A 17,292-nucleotide genomic window follows, 5' to 3' on the forward strand; every position below is an offset into this window, starting at 1 on the left:
TTCCAGTCCTGACTCAAAACAAGAGCAGACCATCGGGGCTTTTTCTCTAGCTTCTTCTTGATCCATTTCTATTTTCTGAATGCTGTTGGAATTTTCTTTCGCAATACATGTATTTGCTCAATACTTTCTCCTGTCTCATCTGGAATTCAACATGAAGCTTGTACTAGAAATGGCTTAAAAACAATCATAGGGTCCAACAGGTGGCATGGTGGGTGGAGCACTGGACTTCCACTGGCTAATCATGGTTTGAGTATCTGACCTGGCAGCTTGCCTTTTCACTTGTGTGTGTGTGTGTGTGTGTGTGTGCAAATAAATGTTTCTCTCGTGTGTGTGTGTGTGTGTGTGTGTGTGTGTGTGTGTGTGTGTATGTGTCTGGTGACCACAAACGGCCTATAGAAAATTGGAAAAATAATAAAATAAAATGATTCTTTAAAAATAGTAAAAAGTTTCAAAATTAACATTTCTTTTTACCTTTCTTACGTCCTGTTAAGTTTTTGTTCTATAGTTTAGCAGCATTCAACCCTTCTTTATTCCCACAAGCTCTTCATTCTGTTGTAACTATTCTCCCTCTTGACTTTGATTACGTTACAAAGTCCTTCTTAATATTCAGCTTTATGCTATTTTTTCATTGAAAAATTATTTTTTCAGAGGTTTTTGCCTGAGGGTGTGTGTGCTCTCAGGGTAGAAAGAGACAGACACAGTGAAAGGGAAAGTGAAAAATCACCCCCCAGGGGGGAATGGTCGTGCCACAATCCTTTATACTCCATTCTCTTCCTGGGATATTGGGCACACATGCACATGCACGTGTGAGTTTAAACCTCTGGGTCCAGGATACAAACATGATCGGTCATATAGGAGTCCAGTGACATAGCTGCTATGCCATCTGCTGGTCTTGAAAAATTCTTTAGAGCACCAAGTGATAGCAACCATAACAAACAATAACCAGATAATACGAGTTTTGATTTCCGGTTGTGTACCTGTGCGATTGTTGCCAGCAAATTAAGTCTGACTGCTACTTCTCATGGTCAATGAAACAAGCAGTAGAGACTGGAGAAGAAGGGAGTTTAGTTCTCTAACCAGTTAGATAGGGAGGCAGTCCATAAGAACCATCGAACTGTCTTGAAAATCTCAACATGATCTCAGAATTTATGGATGCAAAATATAAGCACATACCAATCACTCCCAACTACAATTGATCAGAGTCAATCCCTTTCCCCGGAGTCATGATCCTGATTCCTGTTTCACTTTAAATATTCATTCCTATTTTCTCATGGGACTATTCCTCAAACAGAGCTTCCTCCGACTCAGCACTTGGTCAGGTTGTTCTCATTAGAGGCTTTTCTTAATTTCAAAAGGGCTGCAGTCTTACTATCATCATAATCTTGTTTATATTACATTGGATTGCATATAACTTTACAGTGTAGTACATTGCTTTTTCAAAAGGGAATGTCATGCATGTGAGTTAAACCTCAAGCTGGCCTGCTTTGTGATTACATTTTGGAACATTTTTTATATTCCCTGAAATTTGGGTCCTTCACATGTAAAATGGACAATGGGAGCAAAAACAGGGCCAGGAGTTGGCGTGGAGGTTAAGGTGCTGGATCTCACATAGCTGAGTGCATGGTTCAAGTCCTGGACCATCCTGCGATTTGAAAATCATGCTGGGTATGAATGCATGCATGCCCAAAATCCCGAGAGGAGACTAGAGAAGGCATGGCCATTTCCTCAAGGGATGATTTCTCCTCACTTTCTCTCTGTCTCTCTCTCTGATGCATGCACTCACCCTATATCAAAAGTTAAACAAAAGCAAAAACGGTGTTATACCAAATACCTGTCAATTTCCCTTTTCTTCTCTGAGGAGAATAAATTGAGAAATGGATGAGAATAAATTGCTCCCTCCTTTCTCTAAAACTGCTTATTCAATATATCTCCTAAAGTGTCTGTTACATATGTATTTTATAACCAGTTATTGATGTTCATGACTTCACTGGCTACTTTGTGAAAGAAATTTGTATCTGACACCTGTTTAAATTAGGGAACACATAGCAGACATTTATTACATTTTTTCAATTAAAAAAGGAGAAAGATTAAATGGTTCATTAAATATCAGTACATATTGATGCATACTACTTTGATTTAGATAATGGTTCAGCCCTCAAAGCTTCCTGTTCTGAAAACCTGGTCCTGTGTAATGGCTTTAGGAGGTGGTGAGACATTTAAGTGGTGGAGCCTAAAGGAAGGGCACCATCTAGTTGGCTGAGGACATGGGAGGAACAAACACAGGAACTGAGAAATTCTGTTTCCTTTGTCTTTGCACATGTTTGTCTTTCTCTCTGTTTTTCTTGGCTCTGTTGTGATGTACTTCCACAGGTTGGCTAGACGTTGTCCCAGTGCCTTTGAACTTCCCAGACAACAGAATCATAAGCCAAATAAACCTCTATTCTTTATAAATCACCTAGTCTGAGCCAGTTCTATTTAGCAACACAATAATGAATGAAAACACAGGACAAGATGAAATTAGTCAAAATAGTTTATTGATAAATTCTAAATTAATTTATATTAAGATGATATGTTTTTTGTCAATTACTTTTTTTTGTAAGTTGCAAAGACTTAGGGCACTAAATATGACAGTATTAAATTATTTGTCCTCCAAATATCAATCATAAAATTATCCAAAACAGTTGAAAAATATATTTTCAAATGAATCCATATATTGTTTTTCAGGAAAAAAAAAACCAGCATATTTCACAATAATTTTATTTGATTTCATAAGATAGTATATTGCTTAAATTTATAATTAATGTAGTTTAAAATTATCTTAACAAAATGCAATGAGCTTTTCTAAGTATAATGAATAGTGCCCAGAGGATTCTCTGTGCTCCAGTGTAAGTGGAATTACAAGAGTGGCAATAATTGTGATTGTTCCCTAAATTAGAAAGAGCAAAAATATTACAAACTTCAAGAAAAGGCATTCAAAATGGCCATTACTTTTTCCATTTAGGCCTTTCGGGGACATATTAAATGCAAGAACTAGACTAATTTTACAATGGCCATAATCTATTATTGTAAGTGCTAGAGAAAATAAAAACATGATTCGATTTGGCTGAACATCTACAGCCATATTGAGTATAATAGCATCAATAATAAATGATTCTCTTTGAATGAACTTGTGCTCTTGTGCGCGTTATTGAACGGCACTTTAAACTGCAACACTGATGCCCACCTCTGTTGATATTTCTATATCATAAATTATTTTCTCTGATTTTTTTTTGGATATCAAAACCAATACGATTTTAGGGTCAATTATAAGATACATTATTCTACTATATGCCACTTATACTGGCATATTCCTGAACTAACCAGAGCTAGCACCCTTCATTCTTTTTTTTTTTTTTTTTGGAGAGGTTTGTGCTATAGGACACCTGTGCTCTCCAGAAAGAAAGAGAGTAACAGAGAGACAGAAAGTGAGAAATCACCCCTCCTCCCCCAGGGAGATGGCCATGCCACAATCCTTTCTCCTCCATTCTCCTCTCTGGATCTTGGACACTCACACACATGTGCCCAGCGTGAGTATAAGCCACTGAGTCCAGGACTCAAACTGCGGTGACTACATGGGAGTCCAGCGACATAGCTATTACATCAATGGATGGTCCCTAGAACCCTTAGTTCTTTAGCATAGCTGGGCTTAGGGACAGAAGACACGTACTGCACGAGGAAAAGCAAAATAAAATAAAAAAGCAAAACATTTCTTTTAAGTGACATTTCTAGTTTCAATCTCTTCCTATCACTAATATATGCCTTATCTTGGGTCCCATGGAGGGCCCCTGCCTCTTTATGACTCTTCTATTTTTTTTGGGGGGGGGAGGGAGAGGTTTTTGCCTTAGGCATGTGCACTCGCCCATGAGAGAGAGAGAAACAGAGACAGTGAGAGGGAAGGTGAGAAATCACCTCGCAGGAGGATGGCCATACCACAAATCTCTTCTCCATTCTCCTCCTGGGATGTTGGGCGCATATGAACACGCATTGAGCATAATTTTGAAGCCACCAGTCTGTAACTCAAACCGTGGTCAGCCACGTGAGAGTCCAGTGAGGTGACTGCTATGCCATCTGCTGACCCTGACTCCTTTATTTTAAAATACATATTCATATATTTCTCCTGAGAGAAAGAAAGGTACTACCAGCAGGGTCCCCTTCCCAGAATTCGCCCTTCCCTCACCTCATCTCTGCTGGCCCAGATCATGGGCAGCTGGCATGCATCGCAATTGTGCTCAAGGAGGTCCTGAGATGTGAACCCAGGACCTCTCCCATTTGAGTCTAGCTGTATTAGCATTGTGCCACTATCTATTGTCTAGCTGTATTAGCATTGTGCCACTATCTATTGTCCCATTTTACTTATCCTGGGTCTGTTCAGCCTTGGTTAAGATACCAGAAACACAAATGTTACAGAGGGCCCAGAGGACCACTAACTTTGTAGCATTAACCAAACTCTCAAAATAAAATGAGTAAAACAAGAGAAAAAGTAGCAAGCTGGAGAAGCTCTTGGGGAACATCTTTTGACTAAATAAAGGACCTGAAATACCATGAAAGGGGATCCGAGGAAGGAGACAGGGCCCTGTCTGTAGCATCTATTTCTTTTCTGTCAAAAAAACTTACGCTCAGTAGCTTGTTTCGTTGTCCTTCAATTCCTTGCTGCAACGGAGAAACATAGACTGCATATTTCTCAACCTAACGGATCTCATTAGTCTCTCCAGCCCTAATTAATACATTCTCTGTGTCAGTTCTTAGAGGATTAGAGACAACTCGTTTGAAATATTTTCAGCCATACTTTGCACATAGTAGATGTTCCTATAAATATAATTGTCCATATTTTAGAGTGTTCGTTGGATTACTATAAAGCTATTATGTAAAAAAATAATTTAAAAAAAAAACTAGCATTCCATCTGGATGTCTACCCTAAAATTATCAGAGATTAAAAAAAGACCATTGGTTGCTAGAGATCCATGATATGTAAAAACTGGCATTGAAATACTAGTAGGGAAGCAAATATGCCCACCTACCTTTCCTCAACAGTTTTCTCCTCTTAGATGATTTCTTTTTCTCAGTTTTATGCTGTTGCTGCATGAATTTATGAGACAAGGATGATCATAGGTTTACTTTTTATATTTCCTTTTGCAATATACAAACTCTAAAAGATGCCTTTAGGATCCCAGGGTTCCAGAAATGAGACAATGTGAGCACATGAGCATGGTGATTCCCCAGAGGGTGCTTCTTGCCTCTAAAACCTGTAAGAATCCCATATCCCCAAGAATCTAGTACAATCACAAATAAGTACACCACACATACCAGATGACATCCCCAAATAATTAAAATTGCTCCAGTAAGATATTTCTAGGAACTTACCGTATGGCAGATATTCTTTAAACAATACCTTAAATGTGAAGATTAGGGAATTTTAAGAACTTGATACCTAAATGGACACATGATAACAATGATTAAATTTCATTGTAAAAATTCTGAATAGAGCTGTGGTGACCAGGTAATAAGAGCACAGATAAAAAGGAATGGATTTGTAGCAGTCAATGGTAGGTTTTTTATTTCTTATTTATTCTAAGGTTTACGTTAGCTCTTTCATGAGAGAGAGTGAGACAGTGTGAGAGAGAGTGAAACAGAGTGTGAGAGAACACGAGAAAGGCACCCATAGCAGGGTCTCTTCATTCCACGTCTCATTGCCTTCTTTGGTCTTCCAGCCAACCAGAATTACAAGTGCACACTGCACTCAGGTTCCCTGGGCGTGTAAAACCCAGTCAACTGTGTTGACTCTCCTGTACTGTAGAGCTCCATGCTACCTACTGAGCTACATGGCTGGACCAGTAAGTTGACTTTTAAACAGAAGAGCTTCCCTTTCCCTTAGTTATTACTACTCAATTGTGGGCATGTGGTATACTCTCTAGGAGTTCTGCTTGTTGAAATAAAGACACACTCTCAGCATAGGACTCGTGTCTTCAATTTATATAGACATAAATACCCAAAGTATCAACTAGAGGCCTTAAAATAAGTTGTCACAGGAGGGCAATAATTGTGTATAAATGTATAGGAATTGCAACAAAAACAAACAAACAAACAAACAAAAAACAGAAAAAAACCCTTGTAACAGTATTTGTCTAATTAAATTATAAGCATAAACAACTAATAACACTATAACTTTTTTTAAAAGAGCAAAAGTCAGAGGAATGGAATTGATGAGTGAAGCCAGAGAGCAGAACAAAGTGCTGAGCAAGCATGAAGAATAAATTAGCACTCTCCTTGGATATCCTCAAAATATTGATAGTATTGACTTCTTCCATGGAATAAGAGTCATTTTATTTTATTTGTTTATCAAAAGAAAGCCCCAGAAGCTAAAAGACTTGGGTTGGATTTGCTATAGTAATATATTTCTATAATCAATATACAAGACTTAAATAAATATGTCATCGAAGTTTGATAATTTTTAAAAAATCAGTAAAAGTGATTTGGTGAATACTTTAAAATCTAATTATACTTTTTATTGTTAATTAAAAAAAAAAGCCAAGCTATCTAGAAAGCAGAAACATTATGAATAGCAGAAGCTGTATGGTGAAAAAGAAAACAAATGGAAGTACAGTAATTAGACTAATTCAATTCTGTGATTTTTTTTCCCTTAAGTGCTTTGTTACTTCACTTAAAACTAAAGAGAAAAATGTTTTTACTCTAATACCTATTCTATATAAATATCATTTATCTAACAACCTGAGATTCATTTATATGTAAAAAATCTTTATGTAATTGTGAATTAATACTGCTTAAGAAAAAAATATAAAATGCCACTTAGTTGTAAATCTTCCATATCTGTCCACTTTCTGTCCAATGCCAGCATCTCATTGTTTATTATGGCTGAGTGGTATTCTGTAGTAAGTATGTGCCACACTTTTTCAAGCCCCTTACAACTAGTCTTTAGAAGTCATTACTTATTTCCTATTTGTACACTATTTATAAGAGGTATGCTTTAATCTAAGAATGAATAAATCATTTCTATGCAACTCATAACTAACTACTGAGCAGAAATTCCTACAAAGACAATGCGTACAGTAAAGGAACTATAGCCCATGTGAGACAATCTGCATGTTCCTCATTTATCTTTGTCTCAGTCATGGTAAGGAAGGTAAGAATGCAGATGTCAATTTACACCCCCGCCGGGACAGTCCCAAGAATGGTCTTATGATTTTCACACTTCAATTTCCACCTCTTGAGTACAGGTAAAACCTATGATCTACTTTTAAGCAACAAAATATGGTGAAGATGATTGGTTATTCCTTCTCTACTTATGTTCACTTATATTGAAAAGGTGAGGGAATTTTCAGATATAACCATCATTCTTAACCAATTGAGTTTGAGGTAAACAAAGGGAACATTATCCTGGATGAGCCTGGCCTAATCAGTTGAGTCCTATTGAAGAGAATCTTTCCCGAAGGCAGACTCCAAACGGAATAGGATTGCTTGCTGGCTTGAAAGAAGCAAGCTGCTATGAATTTTATAATATCTAGGGATAAATTCTGCCAAAAACACAAAAAGTGGCTGGAAATGAGTCCTTTCTCAGTTCAGACTCCTGATACAAGCACGGTCCAGCTGACACAATGAGAGACCTTGAGAAGCGGGCGCTGCTAAGCTGGGCCCAGACTTGTGACCAAATCACACTGTGAGATAATCAGGTGTATTGTTTTAAGCTGTTACATTGGTGAGAATTCCTTATGTGACAACAAAACAAATACAAAGCCTCTTAGAAAAATCTTCTAAAAAACCCAGATGTCCTCATAGTTCCAAAGGAACCCTAAGATTTTTAAATGAGCTATTTTAATATTTCATCAATTTACACTACAATGTCAAAACAGTATATTTTTTGCTAGGCAACCAGTTTCCTCAGTGATGTCTGCCTAGAAACATTTAGTTTTTTTTTTTTTTTTTTTTTTAGCTTCTTTCTCGTTAATAAAAGCTTGTTAGTCAGGAAAACAAGGGTAGAGAAAGATGGGGGATGACCACACTGCAATCCCTTCTCCTCCATTCTCCTCTTGGGATTTTGGCTATGCAAGTACATGCACCTGTGTTGAGTTTTAAGCCCACAGGTCAGGACTCAGTGCAGTTGGCTACATGGGCGTCCAGTGACGTAACCTTACGCCATCTGCTGGTCCCAGAGTGCACATTTTATAATCACAATAATTACTGTGTCATAATATAAGATAAACTTCCTTCTCCCCATTATCTGGAGGAGGGAATTGAATCTGAAGGAGGGTTTGAGATTTCCTAATATTATATGAATAGTGAAGGTCAAAGCTAACTAAGCCTTTTTAATTTCGGAGCTCTTAAAAATGTTCACTGTTACTGTTTCATCTGTGTCCGATGGTAAGAACATTTCATGAAAATTCCTGTTTCAAATAACTTTGAAATATTCCAAATACCCAGCTCCAAACAAAAAACTAAGCATTATACAAAAAGAGATAAAAAGCACCATTTAAAATTTTAACCCCCCTGGGCAAGCTTTAAGCCTAAAATAAATATATGTGGGATAAAATGTAGAACCACTTTTTCTTGAGAAACAGGTGAAATATACTGGGAAGACTAAATTCTGAAATCACCTCTCATAAAAAATGTGCTTCTACCAAAGGTATTTATGCATATAGTTCAATGAGACAAATACATTTACCTTTTTGGAGTTCTCTTATAACTCTTGAATATTCTGGCCTGTTTTTATTTTTTATTTTTCTAATTTTGTTTTTACTTTTGCTTTTCAGTTTGGTAGTTTCTATTAATACAGTCTCATTGTTAGAGATTCTTTTCTTAGCTGTGTCTAGACTACTAATGAACCTGTCAGAGGCATTCCCATTTCTGTTGCAGTTTTTGATCCTGTGCATGTTTTTCACACTCTTAAAATTTCATCTCCCTGATGATGTTACGCATCTGTACATGCATGTTGTCTACTTTTTCCATTAGCATCCTTAAAATATGAATTGTAACTGTTTTGAATTCGTAATTATAATTCTGACAAACTGCTTTGTCCAAGCCTGGTTGATACTTGCTCTGTGTCTTTGATCTGCTTTGTTTTGCCTTTTTTTATGGCTTGTAAATCTTTATTTTAATTTTTTCTTTTTTTTTCTTTTCTTTTTTACTCTTTTCTTCTTTTCGTTTCCTTTCTTTCCTTTCTTTTTTAGGTTCCAGAGGGTGTGTGTGCTCACCAGAGAGACACACAGAGAGAGAGAGAGGGAGGGAGGAGAGGGAGAGGGAGGAAACATGGCCTACAATGCAGTATGGTCATTCTACAATCTCTTCTCCATTTTTTTCTGTCCTGTCAGAAAATGAGCTCACATGCACACATGCTTGGTGTGATTTTCAAGCCACTGGGATCAGGATTTGAACCATGGTAAGTCATGTGAGATTTAACTTACCATAACCACCAGGCTATGGGCCATCCCTGTAATTTATTTTCCCTGATAGGTGAACGTGATGCATTGAGTAAAATGAACTGTGGTTTATAGGCCTTTAGTAATGTAGGGGTAAGGTAAGGAGAGAGAACTATTTTATGGTGACGAAGTCTCAGTATTTGGTGAGCCTGTATTACTGTACTATGACCCTTGTCATTGCTCCTCACTTTTTTTCCCTGTTTGATGGGATATGCTGGAGATATAAGAAACTAAAATAGAGTATTTCCCTTTTTTTTTTTTACATAGAAAACTAGACCTATATAAAATTAGGCATTTTTCTTCTCTCAGGTCAATTAGATTCTGCTTAAACTTCAACAGGTTAAACTCTGGTAAAATATAGTTTCTCTGGAGAGCAGTACTTACTAACAACTTTGGCACATTTCAAAGTAATTACTTTTCTTCTCCCTCTGCCAGAAGCATGAGGGAATTCTTCTTTACATTTTCTCTGGTCTTCACAGTGAGCATCTGGTGGAGCTCCTGGATGTAGGTCACAAAAGTGTGAGTTTCTGCTCCTCCCACTCCACAACCAAGTTTTCTGCAGAGATTTCATCTCTCAGACTTGTCTGCACCGAGCCCTCAGCAAGTCAATTACTTTCAGGTTTTCCCATCATGATTAGGTCCCACTGAGGTTCCAGCCTTTGATTTCTGCTCCAGTAAGTTGTGATTCTCCGGATTTGCCTGTCTGTGTTGTCAGTTCTTGGGGTACTGTTCTGACCTGTAACTGATTTTTCTGATGCGTCTAAGAAATGTTCATTTTTTCAGTTTGTTCAACTTTTTACTTATTGTTAGGATGAGATGGTAATTTTTAAGCTCCTTGCATCTTGGACCCAAAACTAGAAGTCAAATTTCACTACTTTTTAAATGAATAAATAATTTAAAAATATTATTTTATTGTTAAAAATAATAGTGATTTTACCAATATTTGTAAACATAAATTCATATATATTTCTAAAATTATGGTTATATGTGTGTGTGTGTGTACATATATACATATTCCTTATAGAATGATTCCCTCACTAACATTTTTCCTTTCTCATATCAGTGTTTCTCAGCTTAGATAAAAATATTAACAAGGACATGAACACTTAACTCAAGGGACTGAAACATAGTAGGCAAACTGAAAAGATGTCACAATTTTCTGGGCTCCCATTTTTATTCTCTCACTGCAATAACTAAATGTGAGACATTTCAGGATTTGGGCCTTCCTATTGAGGATTGATGAGATTACCGGTAGACCCAATGTTGATAATACTACTGGGCTTGGTCATGGCTGCATATAAATTCATATTTTCTACTGTTAAATCAAAAAATAGCTTCAGTGACGGTATTTTAATGTTATAGGGGTGGTTTAGCATCCCTTATGGTTAATAACATCCACATTTCCCTTCCTAGGTCCCTGCCACACACTTTCTACCTCATTTCTATCAGGACAAGACTAATCTTAGAGGAGTAGGAGTGAGGATGCTTAACTCTGAAGTCTCATTTCAGAAGATTAGATTTGTCATTACTAAAAAACAAATATTTTTCAAACTATAAAAAATAATAGAGTGGTTTACTTTCCATTTTGCACTTGAAGCCAAAACATACACTCTGAACTCAGTATAATACTGTCATTACAATGTTCTTTTACAGGGCGTTGATAGAGGCATGAAGAGAGGACAAAAGTGGGAACCAGCAGTTAGCGTAATGGCTATGTCGCTGGACTCCCACGTAGTCGACCGCAGTTCGTGTCCCGGCCCTGGTGGCTTAAAACTCACGCCGGGCGCGTGTGCGTGCGTGCCCAAGATCCCGAGAGGAGAATGGAGGAGAAGGGATTGTGGCGTGACCATCCCCCCTGGGGGGTGATTTCTCGCTTTCTGTCTCTATGTCTCTCCCTGTCTGTCTGGCGAGCGCACGCGCCCTACAGTGAAAAATCTCTCCAAAAAAAAAAAAAAAAAGAGGACAAAAGTGATACTAAGAACGTCATGTCTTATAGAATGAAAACTTTCCCAATGCATAGACCATATTTCCTTCATTTATTTCTCATCCCAATTAATGATAAATAACCAGAAACAGTATTTTAGGCATACACACACACACACACACACACACACACACACACACGTAATGGTATAGTCAATATCTTAGAATGTCAACTTGAGATGATGTTATTATTAAGAAAAAAAAAAAAACGGAGAAAAAACTGACACAAGTGATATCCAGCTTTCCAGATGTCATACAGTATATAATTCAGTTGACACTCAAATCTGGGCATTGTGATTCTAAATTCTGTGTGCTTCTCTACCACTCTGCTGGCTTTCTGACACCAACGGTGACTTCTCTTTGCAAGATAGTAGCCAAAACAACATTTTTGTAGATGGCTGTAAAGACAGTTGAGAGGAAGGTTTCATTTTAATATAATATTTATCATTTCTATACTATATTCTCAACCATATGCTATCACAGTATTATATGTGTGCCTCTATTATTTTGCTTCTTATTTTATATTTAAGGTATATGTTTAGATGGTTTCTCTTGCATACTGTAAACTTCTCTGGATAGTAAATGTGTCTTTTTCTAGCACTTCACATAGAGGTTTACCCAGAGTATATGCTCAATACACATCTGTTAGATCCCAGAAATAGTAATCATCATGAAATTAGTTGGTCACAAATTCATAACCTAGTTGATTGAATCAAAATATGGCAGAATTATTCCATTTTTTTGAGTCTAATGCCATTAGCCTCTTGTTGTATTAGGTAAATAATGTGCTACCTATGTGTAAGTTGAGCTTTCTATGTGTACATTTTCAAGTTACAAAATTAAGTCAAAAAGACTTTGATTTAAATGCATTTATAAACAAGGTGTAGGCTTTTATTGGCATCTCGATCTTGGTTCTGTACTGGAAAAAGTTTTTGTCTTAAATTCCAAAAGGCAGTAAACTATAACATTTAATTAAAATGCTTTTCTATAGGTATCTAGAAATAACCAAAATTATGTCTAAATGTTCAATTCCACAAAAATATTTGAACAATCATCATTTTATATGGGCCGTAAGATCTTGTTTACTGAAAGAAGTCTTTGTCTTTATGGAATCTGTAAATTTGTTGAGAAAAACTCTTACAACTCAAAAATAATACAAGAGGAACAGCTGCAAATATAAATGTTACAGAAAGATAAAGACAAAAGATTATCATGAGATAGAGAAATCAGAGGTGAATTTGAGATTTAAAGTAAGAATGATGTTAGAGCACCTATAAATGTAGGAAATAGATTATTTTCAAGTAAAAATTCAGTAGTGAATGATGTAAAAAATATGGAAGTAGAAATGAATGGAGTATTTTCAAAAGAAAATAAGAATCTCAAACCTTTTAGAGTGAAATAGTTTATCAGAAATTTAGCTGGAAACACTTTAGGGGCAAGCAGATGGCACAGTGACTATATCACTGGACTCCCACATGAGAGATGATGGTTCAAGTCCCAGACCTGATGGCTTGAAACTCACGCTGGGCACGTGTGTGTGTGCCCAAGGTCCTGAGAGGAGAATGAAAGAGAAGAGATTGCAGTGTGGTTGCAGTCATCCCCTGTGAGGAGTGATTTCAAACTTTCCCTCTCACCATCTCTCTCTCTGGGGAGTGCACACACCCTAAGGAACCAACCACTACCAAAAAAAGTAAAAAGGAAATACTGCACACAGAAACTCTGAGGATAGCTGAATAAATTTTTAGATGCTGTTAAAGCTTGAGGGGTTGGCGGTAAATCCTTGAGACGGTCATCTCTTTGCAGCCTGATTTCAAGCTTTCCCTTTAGGCCTTCTTAGGAAAGCGAGGAAAGAAATACCTAATGATAATAGATCTCTTAATGGGAGAGCAGGCATCTGGATAGTTTTTGCAAAAACACACCACTTCTCAGAACAGGGAGTCAATAGTAGATAGCTAATAGTCAACAACTGTCCGCTAAAATGACATTCTGCCTTCGGGGACCAGCAGTTGGCATAATGGCTATGTCGCTAGACTCCCATGTAGATGACCACGATTCTAGTCCTGGACCCAGTGACTTAAACTCACGCCGGACGCATGTGCGTGCATGCCCAAGATCCCGAGAGGAGAATGGAGGAGAGAGAATGGAGGAGACGAGAATGGAGGAGACGGGATTGCGGTGTGGCCATCCCCCGGGGGTAATTTCTCACTTTCTGTCTCTCTGTCTCTCTCTGTCTTTCCAATGAGCACACGCGCGCTATAGCAAAAACCTTTAAAAAATGACATTCTGCCTTTATGTTTTTAAAGTGTCATTTATGAAAAAATTGTATTTTCAATTATAAACATGGATTAATTATTAGAATATAGAACTTCTAAGTATTAGCTTGCCACATAATGAAAATGCGCAAGGTAGTGAGTGCATATATATGTATATGTAAACTCTAACTTGTGGAGCGCCCCCGCCCATCGCCCTCAGCGCCTACTTCAAAATGGCGCTCAATGGAAGCCCACTGAGCGCTCAAAGCAGTAAACAACTTTAAGGAAGTAGGGCAGTGGGGAGCGTGGAGAGCACGGGAACACCGCATGCAACCAATCCTCTTTCGAGGACTGGCTTCCCGTGCTCGTGACCAAAGTGCCATTGGCTAGGGGCCCTTTATAAGGCCCAGACTCCCATGTAGATGACCACGATTCTAGTCCTGGACCCAGTGACTTAAACTCACGCCGGACGCATGTGCGTGCATGCCCAAGATCCCGAGAGGAGAATGGAGGAGAGAGAATGGAGGAGACGAGAATGGAGGAGACGGGATTGCGGTGTGGCCATCCCCCGGGGGTAATTTCTCACTTTCTGTCTCTCTGTCTCTCTCTGTCTTTCCAATGAGCACACGCGCGCTATAGCAAAAACCTTTAAAAAATGACATTCTGCCTTTATGTTTTTAAAGTGTCATTTATGAAAAAATTGTATTTTCAATTATAAACATGGATTAATTATTAGAATATAGAACTTCTAAGTATTAGCTTGCCACATAATGAAAATGCGCAAGGTAGTGAGTGCATATATATGTATATGTAAACTCTAACTTGTGGAGCGCCCCCGCCCATCGCCCTCAGCGCCTACTTCAAAATGGCGCTCAATGGAAGCCCACTGAGCGCTCAAAGCAGTAAACAACTTTAAGGAAGTAGGGCAGTGGGGAGCGTGGAGAGCACGGGAACACCGCATGCAACCAATCCTCTTTCGAGGACTGGCTTCCCGTGCTCGTGACCAACGTGCCAATTGGTCAGGGGCCCTTTATAAGGCCCTGGGGCTGGGATGAGAGGAGGAATAAGACTGTATAGAGCCTGGGGTAAATAAAGTGCTGTAGAGAAGACCGTCTCCGGGTCGTTTGCAAAGCGACACTAACTTACTCATGGTTACTAAAGACTTGCCAGTGTTCACAGTGAAAATAGCACCACATCATTACAACTGGCCAGATCAGTATAAACTGCATAGTTGCTTGTCTATGAAAAGCACAGACCAGTTCTTCCATGTCTCCTTAAAGTAGTTTGTATTATTGTGGGAAGAAACATGGGTCTAAATATGGGTTTCTTTTTTTAATAACTAAATGATGCCATCAAAAATTAATCATGCAAATATTTGAGGAAAGCTGCCAGACTGTTTTCACCTTAAAACTATAAAACAGTCTGGGAAAATAACAATTACAAGAAAACATAAATAAGTAATAAATGGTGCTGGGAACTTTCTTCAAATTAGCTTTGAGCATTACTTTAGAAAGTGAGTCTCATAATTAGTGAAAACAGGGTGGAGGATCCACTAAATTTTAAGTCAAAAATAAGTAGCAAAATATAAAATACTTTTCTATAGATTGATATACCAAAATAATAAGTTCTACTTCAGAGGTAAGTAACAATTTTACAGTACATCGAGAATTACAATTTAGTCAATGTCTTTGTAATATCTGGAAGAAGAAAATTTTAGCATATTCTCAGTACTCTCCTTTAAGCTCACATGCCATTCATTTTAGCTAGGGATAGGGCTCTGACAATAATATTGATAGGTAACTAATAATAGTTGCTGTAATCATTGACTAGATTATTTATGAAAGTGTTATCCTTGAAGATACACCTATTATCAAATCCCTTGATGAAAAAATACCTGATGGCTCAAAGCAATTCCCTGAAGTTACACTTGTAGCCTACAGCTCCCAGTTTTGCCACTTATTAGCAGAAATAAATTGAAGATGTTATTTCATCACTTTGTGGAACTTGGAAAACATCTTGATATCTAATATTGGTTCATAAGATGTTTTTGTTACTATTGTATTTTTATGCTTGTGTGTTTTTCTAGTGGATTAAATGAGATAAAGTAGGTGGGATGGTAAGCACAGTGCTTAGCAAAGAGAAAGTGTTAAAAATTTTTGCCTTTGTTATTACCAGTAAGATGTATTTTTTAACAGCTTATGAGTTTATTAGTGTGCCTGGTATCAGGGAAAATGTCATGAATAAATGGTCATATAAAACTATAAATTCATTTAATTTATTACAATCCAAATAGAGGAAATGTTAATCTACTCAGCCTCTTACCTGGCCAACTTTATAGGCTCTGTAATTTGCAACCCCACTTCCTGGGGACATTTTTCCTCCAAAGGTTTGCCTGTTGATTTTCTCCAGGTGTCAGTGAGATGGTAAAATGACAGATTTCATAAAAGCATTGATTGAATATATGTCTTTTTAGGCAAATTTGTAAGGAGATGCTACAGAAATTTCAAAGCTTGATGTATTTCACAACACACAGATACAAGCTTGCCTTGTTGAAAAAGCTCTTGGTCACAATTTTCAAATTCAATATTACACTATCAATTTTCTTCAATGAAAAAAATAATTCTCCAACTAATGATAAGTAATGGGATATGTGAATTAATTAATTGATCAAAAATGGGAGAAATTAATTGAATGTGTTTTTCTCTCACTTCCAGAGAAGGTTTTGTTATAAACAATCACAAAATGTATGTGAATATTTTTTTGTGTTTGAAAATATGTGACAATTAAATAATGTTGGATACACTGATGTGATTATTAATATCATGAGTTGCCCAAAACACTCTTTATGTGTGATGAAAAGGAAAGCACTAATGACAATAGTAAAAATCATCAATCCATTCTCATCCTTAGAAATATCCCTAAGAGAAAAAACAAACTAGCCAATGGATTAGGAATATTTTCAGTTTTTCATAAGCAAGACTTTGTCAAATGAAACTGTTAGCATTATTCTAGACATCCCTCCTTGGTAAGTACTCTGGCAAACAAATAAAAATGCTGGACTTGGTTGGCCATGTCAACACTGTTCAATTGAGTCATGTGTTTCTCTCTCCAGAATAGATACACTGAACGCTACAGTGTCATACTTAGGATGAAAATGAAAAGTAAATGACACATTTAAATAAAATATTTGATATAAGTATAAACATATGCCACCTCATTGTTTTCTGGAATCATATGGTTAAATTACATTTTCAAGAATATCCTATGTAATGGCCTTTCCCATATCAATGTTTCTGATTCTGAGGGATCCTCAGAGTTATGTCACATGGCCTCAGGAACATGTCTCATATACTATTATCCTCTGAACTCTCCTTTAAGCCCACATGCCCTCATTCTTTTGAAGAATAGTGAGATTGCCAACATGTAGATACCACTGTCATCTGTTGTGAGTGATGAGGACTAAGTGGAAGCACTTACACCCCCCTTCATCATTTTTATCAAACACAGATATGGTTTTCTCATCCAGTCATGGTCTGCCTAACTACAGCCTCAGCATTCAACAATATTATCCTAAAGTTTCAGGAAGAATA

The sequence above is a fragment of the Tupaia chinensis genome, unplaced genomic scaffold (genome assembly GCF_000334495.1).
Source record: "Tupaia chinensis unplaced genomic scaffold, TupChi_1.0 Scaffold000423_1, whole genome shotgun sequence".
Lineage (NCBI taxonomy): Eukaryota > Metazoa > Chordata > Mammalia > Scandentia > Tupaiidae > Tupaia > Tupaia belangeri.